General features: G+C 36.8%; 1 protein-coding gene across 1 annotated transcript in view; it reads left to right on the forward strand.

Annotated features, from left to right (window-relative positions):
- Positions 1-7,556: 7,556 nt before the first annotated feature.
- Positions 7,557-14,536, forward strand: part of klhdc8a (kelch domain containing 8A) — a 164,447-nt gene continuing 157,467 nt past the window's right edge. The window contains exons 1-2 of the mRNA XM_072715778.1: positions 7,557-8,156; positions 8,563-8,619. The gene's annotated coding sequence lies outside the window, so the exon portion shown is untranslated. The remainder of the gene's footprint in view (positions 8,157-8,562; positions 8,620-14,536) is intronic.

Here is a 14,536-nt window from a genome sequence, read left to right on the forward strand (position 1 = left end):
CTAGCTCTAAAAAAAATTGTCATTGTGTTCCAAAGACTGTATGGGAAAAACAACATGACTTTTAATATACACTTGCTAACACACACTGCTCAAAGTGTCAAACAATGGGGGCCATTATGGGCTACATCAACCTTTTCATTTGAATCCAATATGGGCACTCTCAAGAAGTATTTCCATGGAACACAGTATGTCCCCTCACAAATAGTCAGAACATTTCTGTTGTGGAGAGAATTGCCAGAAAGGGCCAAGAACACTATCCACCCAGAACATGAAAAGGTTCAATCTTTTGTTGAAGAACTTTACTTTAGTAAAAGAAAAACAGAATATTGTAAAATACTACATGAACGTGTCAGAGGTTTTGGTCATCCCCCGGTGCAAAAAAGTATTAAAATGTCATATAGGCTTGCCATTGCAAAGTTGTGTGGAAATCTAAGCAACTGCTTCTGGTCTTACAACCGTTTTTTGGTAGATGGAGTTCTGTATCACAGTCAAATCTATGACAGACTAAAGAAGAGATACAACAGTGCTGTGTGCTTGAAAGATGGTACATTTTGTTTAATTAATGACTTGGTTATTTTTAAACAAACGTGTTCACATCAAATTTCTGCTTTTTGTTCATGTGCCAAACTATGTTGTGTTTTAGTTGAGGTACTTACTAAATCAGACAGGCCTGTATGTAAAGATTCACAGATCAATGTACAAAGTACTTTCATATATGAGGTTAAAAAAACTGAAACTGTTAATGCTGTGTGGCCTGACGTGATTAAAACAAAATGTGTTCTTGTTGAGACAGATGACACTCTGTACATAACACCATTGCCAAACCCTTATGAAAGGGACTAGAACGTGATCAATAAAGTCAAGTCAAATGTTTCTCTATTTGTGTGCATGTTTTTAAGGTACATAAAGATAATGCAATTGAGCACACATACTTTTTACTGTAAACTTACTCCAGCACTATATGACATGTAAGTTTATAACAGGGGTAATACCTCAAAGCAAATGTGTGTAGTGAAAAATGTTTTTATCATGCTAAATTAAATGTAAGCATGAGTCAATGGCTTGACCATATTCTGTACTTGGATCAAGATATACTAAATGTTACGGCCTCACCAAACAAAGGCTCCCCGAAACATAACAAAGACGCCAAGACCTCTGGTTTAACATTTATTATTTCCAACCACTTAACCATACTTAAAGGGTAATGAAAAACAGACAAAAGGAGATGGAGATCCCAGCCAAAAAGAACAAAAGATGGGAAGTTACTGGGCCAGCCACGCCATGGGCCATCACACCCAGCTCATTCCCCTACCTATTAAAAGAAAAATGTACTCAACCTACTAATCAAGAATCAAACCTTTAAACTAGACCACTAGTAATCTCCAACCCAAACTGAAACAACAAAGTAAAATAAAACCAAACACTCTAAATCATGTTCAGAAGAAAATTACAAAAAGAAAGGGAAAAATTCCCCAGAAGCTGCTGCTGCTGCTGTCAGGGCAGGTGTGAGAGAGATACCCCCCCTCCCCCTCAGGTTCCCCCTTTTCTCTCCTGGAAAATGAATGGATCCAGGTGCTTCATTCCTACAAAGAAAGGCAGAGAGAGCGAGATACAGAGAAAACACTCCCACAGGCAGTGTGCAGTATTGCACCCACATGCCACACGTAACACTAAGTATTAGTACTTTGTGGCAGAAAAGTATAAGCTTTAGTATTAAAGTACAAGTGTAAGTATTAATGTACTTAGTCTTAGACTTATCTTTATACTTATCAGTATAAGTCAGGTATACTTCACTATACTATTCTTAAGTATATAAAATATAGTATATAAAAAGTAAACTTCAGGTATACTGCCTCAGTTTTAGTATAAAATAAGTATACTCATAGTACACTTGAATAAACTACTTTTTGCTAAGGGATACTAACGTTTTATACTCACCCATGGCTTGTCTAGTGGGCCTTTTTGGAAAAATCCAATTTCCAATTCATGAACAGTCTTTTTTAAAATTGCTTTTAGAATTGTCGATCTCAAAATTAAATCAAGTTTTGTATATGGGCAATGTTTTTTCTCTTGTGCATATAAAGAGAGCAATATATTGTCGCGTTGAAAATTAAACTCACAAATACAACTCAGTTAGCACAAATGCGCATATAAAAGTATTGCAGAAGCATTTGACGTTAAGTAATGTAAAGTTGCTACTCACCAGCAAAACATACGACTCTGGCAACGTACTGGGACGTCTGGTTTCTCCCAGTGGGCCAGTTAACCAGTACTGCTTTAGAGAAGTCCCACTCATCGTTATTTAAGGTTTCGACGTGAATGCCTGTTTCATCAATGTATCTCGAAAGCCCTATTTCTACCGTGTTTTCCTCAAAAAAATCAAATAAACAGAAACGCATCATCTTTGCAAAACTAGCTCGCTGATGGCAGTTGAAGAAACGCTGTGACGTAAAAGCGCGCCTTAAGCAAGATCCACCAATCAGAGAAGTAGCTGTTGTTATAATAACATGAATTCGAGTTGCTGCCGGCTAGCGAAGGGAGGTGATAATTACAATACAATTAATGATAAATACAATAATAAAAACAACAATAATAATAATGTAGATTTATTGATTAATTCGTTTATTTACTTTTTTAACACAAACTTTACATACAGAGACATAACAAACAAAAATGGAGCCTCCCAGAAAGAGGGGGCGGTACAAACAATATATTAAGGATTCAGGTATACCTGTTCCCAGACAGACAAAACACAACTGGAATAAACAAGAATTAACATGGGTAAGTTTATTTATTTATTTATCCATTGTTTGTTTGTTTGTTTTAAGTGAAAATACTTATAAAATCAAATAAGGCCTCTGGGCTTCTGTATCCATTTGCAATACCCCCTTTTTTGTGTTTGTTGTTTTAGATTAATATAATAATCAATCCTTGTGGGGTATTAGGTGTATTTTATCCAATACACAGAAATGTGATGAATCCATAACACAGAGAACAAATGCAGACATGTGTGCACATACATACAGGCAACTGTGCCTGGTTTGATTGTAATGTGGCATAATTGCAACTTATTCTTCAGTACAAAAATTTGCTAAACTTTAACAAATAGTATTTATTTATTTAACTGATTTTATTTTGTCTTTGAAATATAAATCTAAAAACAAGATGTATATGAAAATGTCAGATGAACCAATGGGTGGTCCTTTGCAGCCACCTTGTAGCTTTAGTTTAAATTTCATGTTGTTTTAATTTGAAAAGTGTTTTTTCCTACACAATCCTACACTAAATTGAGCAATTTTTTATGAATGTAATTGAGAAATGTAGATCTTCTTTAACATAATGTTTAATTTTCTTTGTTTGTATTGAAACTTACTTTAAAGAGTAAGGCTGGCTAAAAACCTCTGGACTAAACAGTGTCTATTCAATAGGGTTCTGGGGGAAAGGAGGAAGGAATGATAGCTGAGAGTTCAGAATGTGACAGCTTTATTGACATCCTTTATAATGAGGTATATCAACCAGTGTCTATGAGTTAGCTAAGCTAATTCCTTACAGATTATTTATTCACATATGAAAATGTATATGTGTATAGCTTGGCCTTTATCTCTTATTGACAGACATGTATATGCTCCTTGAAATCTAATTAAAGACAATAAAATGATAAAAATGTGATGTCTCACATGGAGAGTTTAACCGTTTGTATCATGTGATAAAACAAAGAAAAATACACCTCTTTGTCTAGCCTAATTAATAAAGTATTTAAATCACCAATAATAACCGTATGTTAAAGTAAACAAAAATATATATTATTAATAAATAAGTATTAAACTTTTTTTTTTAGAATTCAGAAGTGACTGGAGATGGCTCAAATGAGGTAACAAACCATTTGTTCATTCTAGTATACAGTTTTTGGCAGCTTATATGCCATCACTGTGTTATGTTACATTATCTGTATTGTTATGTTTCACTTTCAGGATGACTGTAATGCTGAGGAGCTGATTACAGAAGACCTGGAAACAGTGCATTTTACTGGGAACAATGAGGTACATTTCAGTTGAGAGAGGGGGTATTATCAGAAACAAAAAGTGTTATAAGTGTACCTTTAGCTTGTCATCATATGACTCTTTACTGACAAAAATGTAAATACTTTTTTTAAATCTAAAACCTTTATATACATGTGTATGTTTTGAACTACTTACTATTCAGAAATTTTGATGAGTCAAAAATCAAGAGTCCCCATATCCAAGTTATGTTTTAAATAAAGCTATGTAAACGTTCAATTAATATAAATAATAATAAATAGTGGTATTTGTAATAAACAAAATATTGTGTATTTTTATTGATAGAGATATTAAAGTTCATATAAAACAGAACTGATCCTATTTAGCATGTTTTAGAACATGATTAATTAGTTCCCATTTTTCCCAAAGAAGCTAAACTTTTTGTTTGTTTGTTATCAATAAATATTATTTTTTACCATACCTTACTTTTTACTTAAAATGTATCTACTGTCTATTTGATGCTGTTGCTGGTGCATTAATGTGAATTCCTGATGATGATTAAGCTCTTTTTTCCCCCTAGGAAAATAGTCTGTCAATTTGTGGATCCCATATAAATGCAGGACAGGCAAATCTGATGATTACAGCATTTATTCTCCGCCACAAGATTACAGGAGCTGCTCTTCAAGATCTCCTTTCTCTTCTGAATGAACTGATGCCTGGTGTAGCACCCCATACTCGCTACCTGTTTGAGCAAACTCTAATAAGCGCACATGGTGAAATGGAACTGCATTTCTATTGTCCATCTTGCACTGAGTATATTGGAGAAACTGGGGAGGGTGTGTGTAGGAATACTGACTGCCAATTCAAGTATGATTTGACTACTTGCAAAAAAAATTGAAACTTCTTCATCTATTTACCACTGGCATCACAACTAAGAGACCTCTTAGAAAATTCTGAAATTTTCTCAAAGCTCGGAAGGTGCCACAGTGGAGTTACAAGTGATGATGCAGTCTCTGACATTTTTGATGGTAGTGAAATGCAGCAAACAATACTCGAAAACAACATAAGCGAGTCAGATCTAACTCTTCTTTGGAACTGTGATGGTGTTCCAGTTTTTGAGTCATCAGGGTATTCTATCTGGCCATTACAATGCGTTGTCAATGAACTGCCTCCTGAAAGCCGGAAAAAACATGTCCTTTGCATGGCATTATGGTTTGGACGGTCATCACCAAATATGACAACAATGTTCACTCCTGTCATTGAGGAAGCCAAGATGCTTTCCACACAGGGCTTTACCTGGCAAAATCCTGTCACAAATACACCTGCTACTTCCCGAGCATTTCTACTCACTAGTGCTTGTGATGCAGCTGCACGGCCAAGGCTGAAAAATTCCATTCAGTTTAATGGAAAATTTGGTTGTGATTGGTGTCTCCATCCTGGTGAAATGGTTGAGAAGGGAGCTGGGTTGGTGCGTGTATATCCATTAAATCTCCCTGAGCCTGAGCCAAGGACACAAGACAAGTGGGAAGATGATGCTATTGCTGCAAATAGTACTCCCGTAAATGGTGTCCGTGGGCCTTGTCAGCTTTTGTTCTTGCCATTGTTCAACATAGTGAAAGGTTTTGTGCCTGACTACATGCATTCCGTGCTGCTAGGTGTGGTTAGGCAGTGGGCCACTCTATGGTTCGATCCACAATACAATCAGTGTCCATGGTACCTTGGTAGACACACACAAATTCTTGACTCCAGGCTACTCGAGATGAAACCTCCAAGGGAGATAAGCCGGGCACCACGCTCATTGTCAGAGAGAAAGTTCTGGAAAGCCACAGAGTGGAAGTCTTTCCTTTTGTACTACTCCCTTTTTGTTCTTATGGGTGTGCTTCCCACAAAATTCTATCAACACTGGTGTCTTCTGGTGTTTTCTCTCCACATTCTGTTGCAGCCCAGAGTACCAAAACATCTGATTGAAAAAGCTGACTTGATGCTGAAAAAATTTGTCATATTTGCTGAAACGCTTTATGGCAAACAGCACATCTCATTTAATGTGCATCAGCTGACACATTTAGCCAGCAGTGTGAATAGCTGGGGACCCATTTGGGCTGCATCTGCCTTTTCTTTTGAGGCCAACAACAGGAAATTGCTGAGTTTCTTCCATGGAACTCAACATGTACCCATTCAAATAGCAAAGTCCTTTTTGCTATGGAGAAGAATCCCCAAAATGCTAAAAGCAGCGAATGATGCATCACCAACTGTGGTCAGCTACACTGAGAAACTTTGGAACTGCAGCAGTGTTCTCCCACAGAAATCTTTCAGAAGGGATATCTTCACCTTTTTCTGTAAAGATGTAGCGAAACAGTTGCCTGTACAACATATGCTGGCTTCAAAACGGCTCCTGGGGAAAGGTGTTGACCAAGGCATTTACTACAGCAAAGTATTAATTGGTCATAACTTGTTTGCAGTGGAGAACAGTTCCCCGTCAGATCGGAGATGCAATTGTGTGGCTGAATTTTATGATGGCACATTTGGCATTTTAAAACACATTCTTGCACCAAAATGTGTGACTTGTGGAGAGTTTTGTCAGTGTGACTGCAGTACTTCTTTAATGGTTCTATATTCAAGCCTGCACACTGATTCACATGTATTTTTCAGAGATGCTCAGATTGGCTTCAGCTCTGCAGGATTTACACACAGAGTTTCCTTTGGAAATGAAATTAGAGCTAAATTTGCAAAAGACCTGAAAAGAAAGTGCCTTTTGATTTCATGCAAGAATGGTTTATTTGTTGTTCCCATTGTGAACACAGTAGAATCTGACTAAGGAACCCAGGCATGGTGTGTATAATATAATCTTTTGTGTGTAATAATTGAGCTTTTTGTTTATAATTTTGTTTACTGCTATATAGGCATCAAAAAACTGTCATGAATTACAGTAAATTTTATTGTGCCTTAGCAAAATTTTTTAAATTGTATATTAAATTCAGTTTTATTGTATCACATAATTTTTCTCAGGGTCATTGTTTTTGAAATACTACACACACACACAGAAGAGAGAGAAAACAAGAATTACCACAAAATGCATTTCTTACAGTAAATATGTGATATAGAATGTGCTGTGGTAATCCTGTCATAAATAGCTCTGCTCCAACACTTTTGGTATTACCTGCACACACACACACACACACACACACAATCTAATGGTAAATTTCTGTGATAGTATACAACAAAAAGTGCAGTAGTAATCCTATCATAATTATCTCTGCTTCAATATTTTCGTATACCATACAAAAAACAAAAAAAAACAGTAAATTCCTGTGATAGTATACAACAAAAAGTGCTATGGTAATCCTGTCATATTTAGCTTGTGTTGGTATTACCATAAAAGAACAACAGAAAAACCACATACGGCATTTAATGGTAAATTCTTGTTATACTGTACAACAGAAAATGCTGTGGTAATCCTTTCATATTTAGCTACGCTCATTTGTTATGTGGTAAATTTATGTTGTACTGTTGCAGTACCACAGGATTACCACTGGACATTTTTGTAAGGGACATGCCTTAATTATTGCTGAGGATTTGATGAACAGCTGTTAAGACGGTGTTTTTGGTGCGAGAAATGTGCCAAAGCAATACAGAAAAACTGCAATACAGTATATCTTAAGTGGAAATACAAACAGCAAAGCTACCATCGACTGTCAATGTGTTTGCATTTGGTCAATATGATGACACGGTGCATGAATTCCTGGAGAATACTGGCAGCTCCATTCCCCACGTCCGGCATACTGCAGTGCAGAGCATTCACAGGCTCGTGGATGGTATTTCACCGTATAGTGAGAATAGATGACGTTCCAGCAAGGCTCGACCTAATAATCTGAAAACTCAGGCTTCCTCAGGCTATAATTACTAGCGACTAGGTTATTGTACTGACACGCATTTATTTTAATTAGAATTTTTTTTTTGTTTCCCCTGGTAGTCTTAATTATTTTCCGCGATTATTATTATTTTCAAGATATTGTACATGTCGATATGGAAACTGAACTTACGTGTGTGTATGAATAAGGAAAATATTACCGTGACACAAGGCAGACCAAACATAGTTTTTGTAATATAGTTCCTTCATTGGTAGAATGCACTTCACTGTGAATGTTTGCTGCTGACAAGGTAAGAGCAATACTATGTATATTATATTGCAATATTAAGAATTAGCGATATGCGATCGAGATATATAGTTTAGGAGCCTAAAACGTATTAAATTTTAACCATCAAATGTTTTGGCCGCAATATCTATTTCCATGACTGCCTCTGACACTTGGGTTACCAGGATGTCGCTCATTATTTTCTCTAAATAATTCCTGAGAATTATTATTTAGAGGGAATATAAATGTTCCAAATGCTACACAGATTAAGTAAAAATGAACAGAAAATCGATCACTTGTTACTGCATCCTCCGAGGATTAGATTACCGGATGTCTCGCATAGTCGAGCAGCTGATTTACTATTCCATTGTTATTGGACTACAAAGGGAGTGTCTATATTGCTGTTTATATTTCCTTGTTTTCTCACACAGCAAATATTACGCCTACTTGCTGTCACGTTCAGCCACTTAGAAAAGCGCGTTCTTGACGTAAGTACTTAAATGGTTTATTGTTATTATTGTTGTTGTTGTTGTTGTTGCAGGTGCTGCTTTGTCACGTACGTATTGGCAATTCAGTCTTCCTATGAAATCGTTTATTGTGCTATTGTGTTATTATGCTATTATATTGTAGATTTTAAAATAAACAAATCCATTTCTCTTGATTAGTTCAGAATTTATCTTAAGATCACCGGTATCATTGTTTAAGTGTCACACGATATTGTGTACTCACTTTAAACATACAGGATGCTTCCATATAGGCCTGTTCCAAAAATAATTAAGCGTGTTTTTACATGGAAAAGTGGATAACGTATAGAATATAATTTCGAAACAGAATTACGAACGCTTTGGGTCACATTGATATTCCAATAGCACTAGTATGCCTACTATGCTTCGGTAGTGGTTGTGTAATCTTCATGTTGAAAACAACAAGTATATATTATCCATCTGGAGCTCAAATCTTGACTTTACAGCTTTTTCAAATGCAATACTAATGGAAATATGTAATCATACCATTTGAAACCTACAAAAGGTCTGCTGTTCGGTATTCAGTGTTTTTCAGAATTACAAGGAGCTGTGAAATAATAATGTATTACTGTTTGAGAAAAAAAACAGTTCAACTCCACAGGCGTTTTTTTTAAGAATTTTGTTCTTGTCTTATGATCCTTTCAGAGTCATGGGATAGGCATCACTGATATCAAATTATTGTTCCATTGGCCCAGTATAATTGACATTCCACATATACTTGGGGTAACTTTATGTATGAGGAAATTCTGCTGGTTTTTTTTCATCATTTATTGCACAGGGCCCATTTATCTTTAAAATAATTTAACCTCTGTGTCGATCTTGTGTCATTATTATTTAGATCACCATATTCTGCCTGGGTTGCTATGGAAATGATCTGTTGAAACAGATTCAGTTGTAAGTTAATTGGCATAATAAACCAGAACCTCAGAAATAAAAGGGACAGATTTATCTAATAAAAGTTTTTATTTCTTGTGTATCAATCAAAGAAATATCATGTCAGCAGAAATGGTTTGAAATGACCCATTAACAAAGGAGCCATAACTTCTCAACCTACCTCTTGCTTCATTGATGTTTCATAATTTTGTTTTATGTCTATAATTTAACAGATATCTTGATTTTCCCGAGTTCAGCAGGTCCCTGGGTCAACAAGGGAGGAGCTAGTGTTTCAGTTCTTTAACTAATCACTGTCTTTAATGTGTAACATCACCACATTGGTCTATTTTTTTGTCATTTTCATACTCACTGCTTCTTACACTGTAAGAATAATGAAACTAAACTGCAAATGCCTCAAAAATGCTTAAAACAACATGTACAAATGAGGTGGAACAGTACATTATGTTTGTGTCTAGTAGCCTAATGTATATATATATATATACATACACACACACACACACACACACACACACACCTGCCCAGTCATTAATACACCTGGCCTGCCAACTAACACCTTACTTTGTTGTCAAATTTAAGGTTACATAATTCAATGACGGTCCATTTTTTATTCTGCCTGAAAAAGTTGCCATAGCTACACCGTCAGTTTCTCCTCTGTAGCTTGCAGAGGTTCTGACACTCCAACACATGGGTCCAAATTACCTTGCTAGTGCCTAACATTAGCATAAAGTCATAAACTGGAGATAAACTGAAATGTACACAAGTGAACCATACAGAGTTACACTGAAATGTTTTTCAGACTACAATAAGACAGCAGAGAACTACAATATGATTGTAAAGCATTAAATTGACAAGAAGAAATTTTCAGTTGTCATTTTGTCTCATAACAGTTAGCTAACATTAGACTTAAGTAGCATACATTTCAAAAGCTAATACGCTAAATAACAATTCAGAACTTAAAATTGTGCTCCAACGTCAACAGAGAAATAATGTTAGTCTGGTCCATAACTTTTTTGATATGAGAAGAGTATTTTCATGACATTACTGACCTTCAGAGATCGAAAGAAACGCCAACCTTCTCTACTTGTTTTCAGCTGTTTGGATTGAGGAGTGTTTTTGATTTGTTCATGCGAGATGAAACAATTCATGCTTTGGTGGGAGTAATCACTAGATAGATCACCTATGTTGGGTGATGTAGATGCCGAGTGACAGTGAGTAGTTTTGCCAACATTAGGCAATAGCCTTGGTCTATTGTGTTCTTATTGTATGAAACCCCAACTTACAAAATGATGTTTTTATATTATGCGCATAAGGTATTATCTTGAGAGAGCTAGATAATCAGTGTATTGAGCACACTTATGTCGACATGGAGTGGCGAACACAGCTCATTAAATTCTACTTCAGTCTTGCAATATTTTACAAAGACATTCTTGTTACACCACTGATAGAGTTAGCCTCATATTCGATATTAAGTTTTCCAGCTGTAATATATTTTAACAACAGTAAGCCAGGCAGTTTTTAATCACAGATTCTTGATGTCCAGTACACAGTGATCAACACTGATCATTTTTGTGATTTGAGCCCTTTCACTGTTTGTGTGTAATGTTGTTAATAGCTATGAAAACAGCCAATTGAAGCTGCAATTAGATTAAGCATGTAGAGTTAATGCCAACTTTTGGATGGTCGTCAAAAAAACAGGGCCGGTATGCATAAAACTTCTCAGAGTAAAATTTCACTCTTAAATGCGTCACAATTCTAAAAGTGACATGATTTTGCTCCTACTCCCAGACTTAAGAATAAGTGGAATGCATAAACATTCTTAAGTGTTAAGACTTGGTCTCAGCTCCTAAATTATTTAAGAGAGCTGGAGAGGACTCCTAAGCCAGTTACGAGTTGAATGATGGCAGCTGCACTACGCGCACCCAGACGGAGGCCCCGCACTTTCCATGAAAGAAAGGACATACTGCGGATTTACAATGATAACGAGTTGATAAAAAGATACAGGCTTGATCGTGAAGGCATTATTTTTGTTACCGACCTAATTAGGAACCGGATACAATCTCCTACGTCACCTAAAAATGCACTTACAGTTGAACTGAAGATGATAATGATGCTACGTTTTTGGCAACTGGAAAAATATAATAATAATTATTATTATTATCATCATCATCTATTATAGCGAGGGTCATAAGAGCAATATAAGTAATGACACAAACCTGTAGCTTGCATGCTTGCTTTATAAACTGTGATTTCCTTTCACGAGGTCGATAGAACATTATACCACCTTTTTTCACATTCCTCTGCTGAACCCCTTGTCCGAGGTGACGCAGCATTTACGGAGCTTGCAGTAGCTTCCTAAGCTTTTTTTGTCTGTGCTTGTAACAGCTGGGCCCCCCAATAGAGTCTGGCTGCAGAGCAGCCAGACCCTTCTCCACTTTCCTCGCACGACCTCCTTCCATTTAAGCACCAACTGTGCCAAAAGAACCCTTTTGTTTGTCATCCAGTTTGGTTTTCTTTTAGAATCCAATGTCTTGCTATGAGTTTTGCGTTTGACCCATAATTTATACAACATCTGCATCTATTAGTGGAAATTGATTGGTGATGTGCTACTGTAGGTGGATTTTCGTACAACCAATTAAAGGTATGATCACAGAAAGGTAAGTTGTATGAAGCTCTATATTAACGGTTTAATGTCACTAATATATTCACCGTGCAGCTCCTCTATTGGTTGAACTCAGTATTTGGGGCAGGATTTTATTTGTAGTCCTCATTTCACGACACTTAAATCCTGGCGCCGTCAGCACTTAGGAATTGGGCTTAGAAAAAGTTACTTTTAGTAGCTTTATACAATGCTCTTAGGTCTTACTTTTTGCTAAGATTTTTTTTAACTCTTAAGTTCAAGTGTAGAACTATTCTTAAGACCATTCTTAGGAAGTTTTATGCATACCGGCCCAGGTTTTTATAGCATTGTGGGGGACATTTGGTCATTCTTGAGTCTTCTTGCTGGAACCCACTGTGGGGTCAGAGGTTCATGCAGGAGCTTATACAGTAGGTTGTCGAGGGTTCTTCCAGGAACCCCATCCTATGGAATAGTAAGTTGAATTATCTTCAGTGTAATTTTAAGTTCTTTGAGTTGTATATTTGAGTAACCTCTTCACATGTAAAGGGCTTCTCGAGGCACCTCAAATAAATTTTGAAGTTCCTTGGGTACACTATTGGATATTTGAGGTATTTTTAGTTTTTACTGTGTAGGCTGAGGTCTGGAAAGCACATTCTGCAGAAGTTCTGAAGGAGCTTCTGCCCTCAGGCCATCAGACTATTGAATTCCTAAACAGGTATAATATAACACTCGCAACTTACACATAAACCCCACACTTTATTTGAGCTATGTCTTTTTTTTCCTGTTTATTTTCCCTTTGGTTTTTCTTTTTTTTTGTTCTTTTTCAATGTCACTTTTTATTCATAATTTATTATATTACTTTTTATTTTTTAATTGATATTACTGTTTTTATTATGGCCAAGTTGATTATCTTTTATTTCACGGAATGTTACAGTCTGCATATACACCATGCATGTGACAAATAAAAATCCTTGAATACTAAATTACCATATTTAAAGATAGTTCAGGTCAGATCAGACTGGGGAGTATGCACAGGTAAAGTATGCTTTTTCTCTCTCTGCCGGAGAAGCTTTCCTCCAGATGCCCTTCAGGAAGGCTGCATGCACAATGAAGGGGTTGGGGGAAAGCCAATGTGGTCAGGCCAGTTGGGGATTGAAACTGATCTCGTGCCAAGACATCACCATTGCCTGATTTAAAGACACTCATTCAGTAATGTTCACCCATAAGGCAAACTCAAGAAGCTGATTAAATGCACACAGCAGTATGAGTGAGGGCATTTCCCTTTCACTCTCCACAGACTTGCCCCCTTACCCAATCACAATTGATGGAATACTTTAGTATAATTTCACATTTATTTTCATTGTTTAGTACATAGACCAGACAACACTCAGCCTCACCAGAGTATTAAACACATCTTTAGTATATTCCTTAATTATACTAACCGTGCGTTAACACCGCCGGTGGCGAGAGCGTCAAAGTGGCCGGAAGTCATTCATTTTCAATGTGAGCCGGCGGCGAGATGCGGCGAGCAGCGGCGCGGCGCGTCTTGGACGGCGAGTGCGTCAAGGAGAGTTGAAATCAGGTCAACTTTATGGTAATGAGCTATGACGCGGTTAGGCGGCAACCAATCGAAATGTAGAAGTCCACCGCTTGAGCAGATTCCAGATAACGCAGTCCTGTAAACTTTGGTTCCGACCACATTAGTTCCCATGGCCGACCGCCATCAAGCAACAAAGAAGAAGATCCCATGCAGAATGGAGGAGAGGTTAATAATTGCTGTGGCGGGTTTCCCAGTAATTTACGACGTGTCCCTGTTTGCATACAGGGACATAAATAAAAAAAATGATGCATGGACCAAGGTGTCCGAGATTGTTGGGGTTCCTGGTGAGTTTCTAATGTGCATTAACGTTATGTATTTTCTGAAAATAAGCGGGAATTTCAAGCTGACTTTAGCGCCAGAGCATGCAAAGCTGTTACTGCTGCAGAATATTCTGACATATCAAAACATATTGGATTATTAATTAATTAATTAATTAATGTTAAAGACCAAGACTAGTACATGTCTACTATAATATTGAAATTAGACTAGCACTTAACCATGAACATAAAAATTACACACCACACAAATGGCTTTTAATTGAAAGAAAACATACAAAAAAGTTCTTTCCATCGATCAATTTCTTACTTTCACATTCAATATATTTCATGAGGTTATCTTATACCCTCCTTGTGGTCAGTCTGCACAAGATTAACAAGCTTGTTTGATTTGCGGCCCCTTTAAATACAAGACAAGCATTCAATCTACGTCATTACAGCGTCGTTGGCAGGGCGGCCAGGGCGAATTTTGACGCTCTCGCCGCCGGCGGTGTG

The sequence above is a fragment of the Paramormyrops kingsleyae genome, chromosome 8, assembly GCF_048594095.1.
Source record: "Paramormyrops kingsleyae isolate MSU_618 chromosome 8, PKINGS_0.4, whole genome shotgun sequence".
Lineage (NCBI taxonomy): Eukaryota > Metazoa > Chordata > Actinopteri > Osteoglossiformes > Mormyridae > Paramormyrops > Paramormyrops kingsleyae.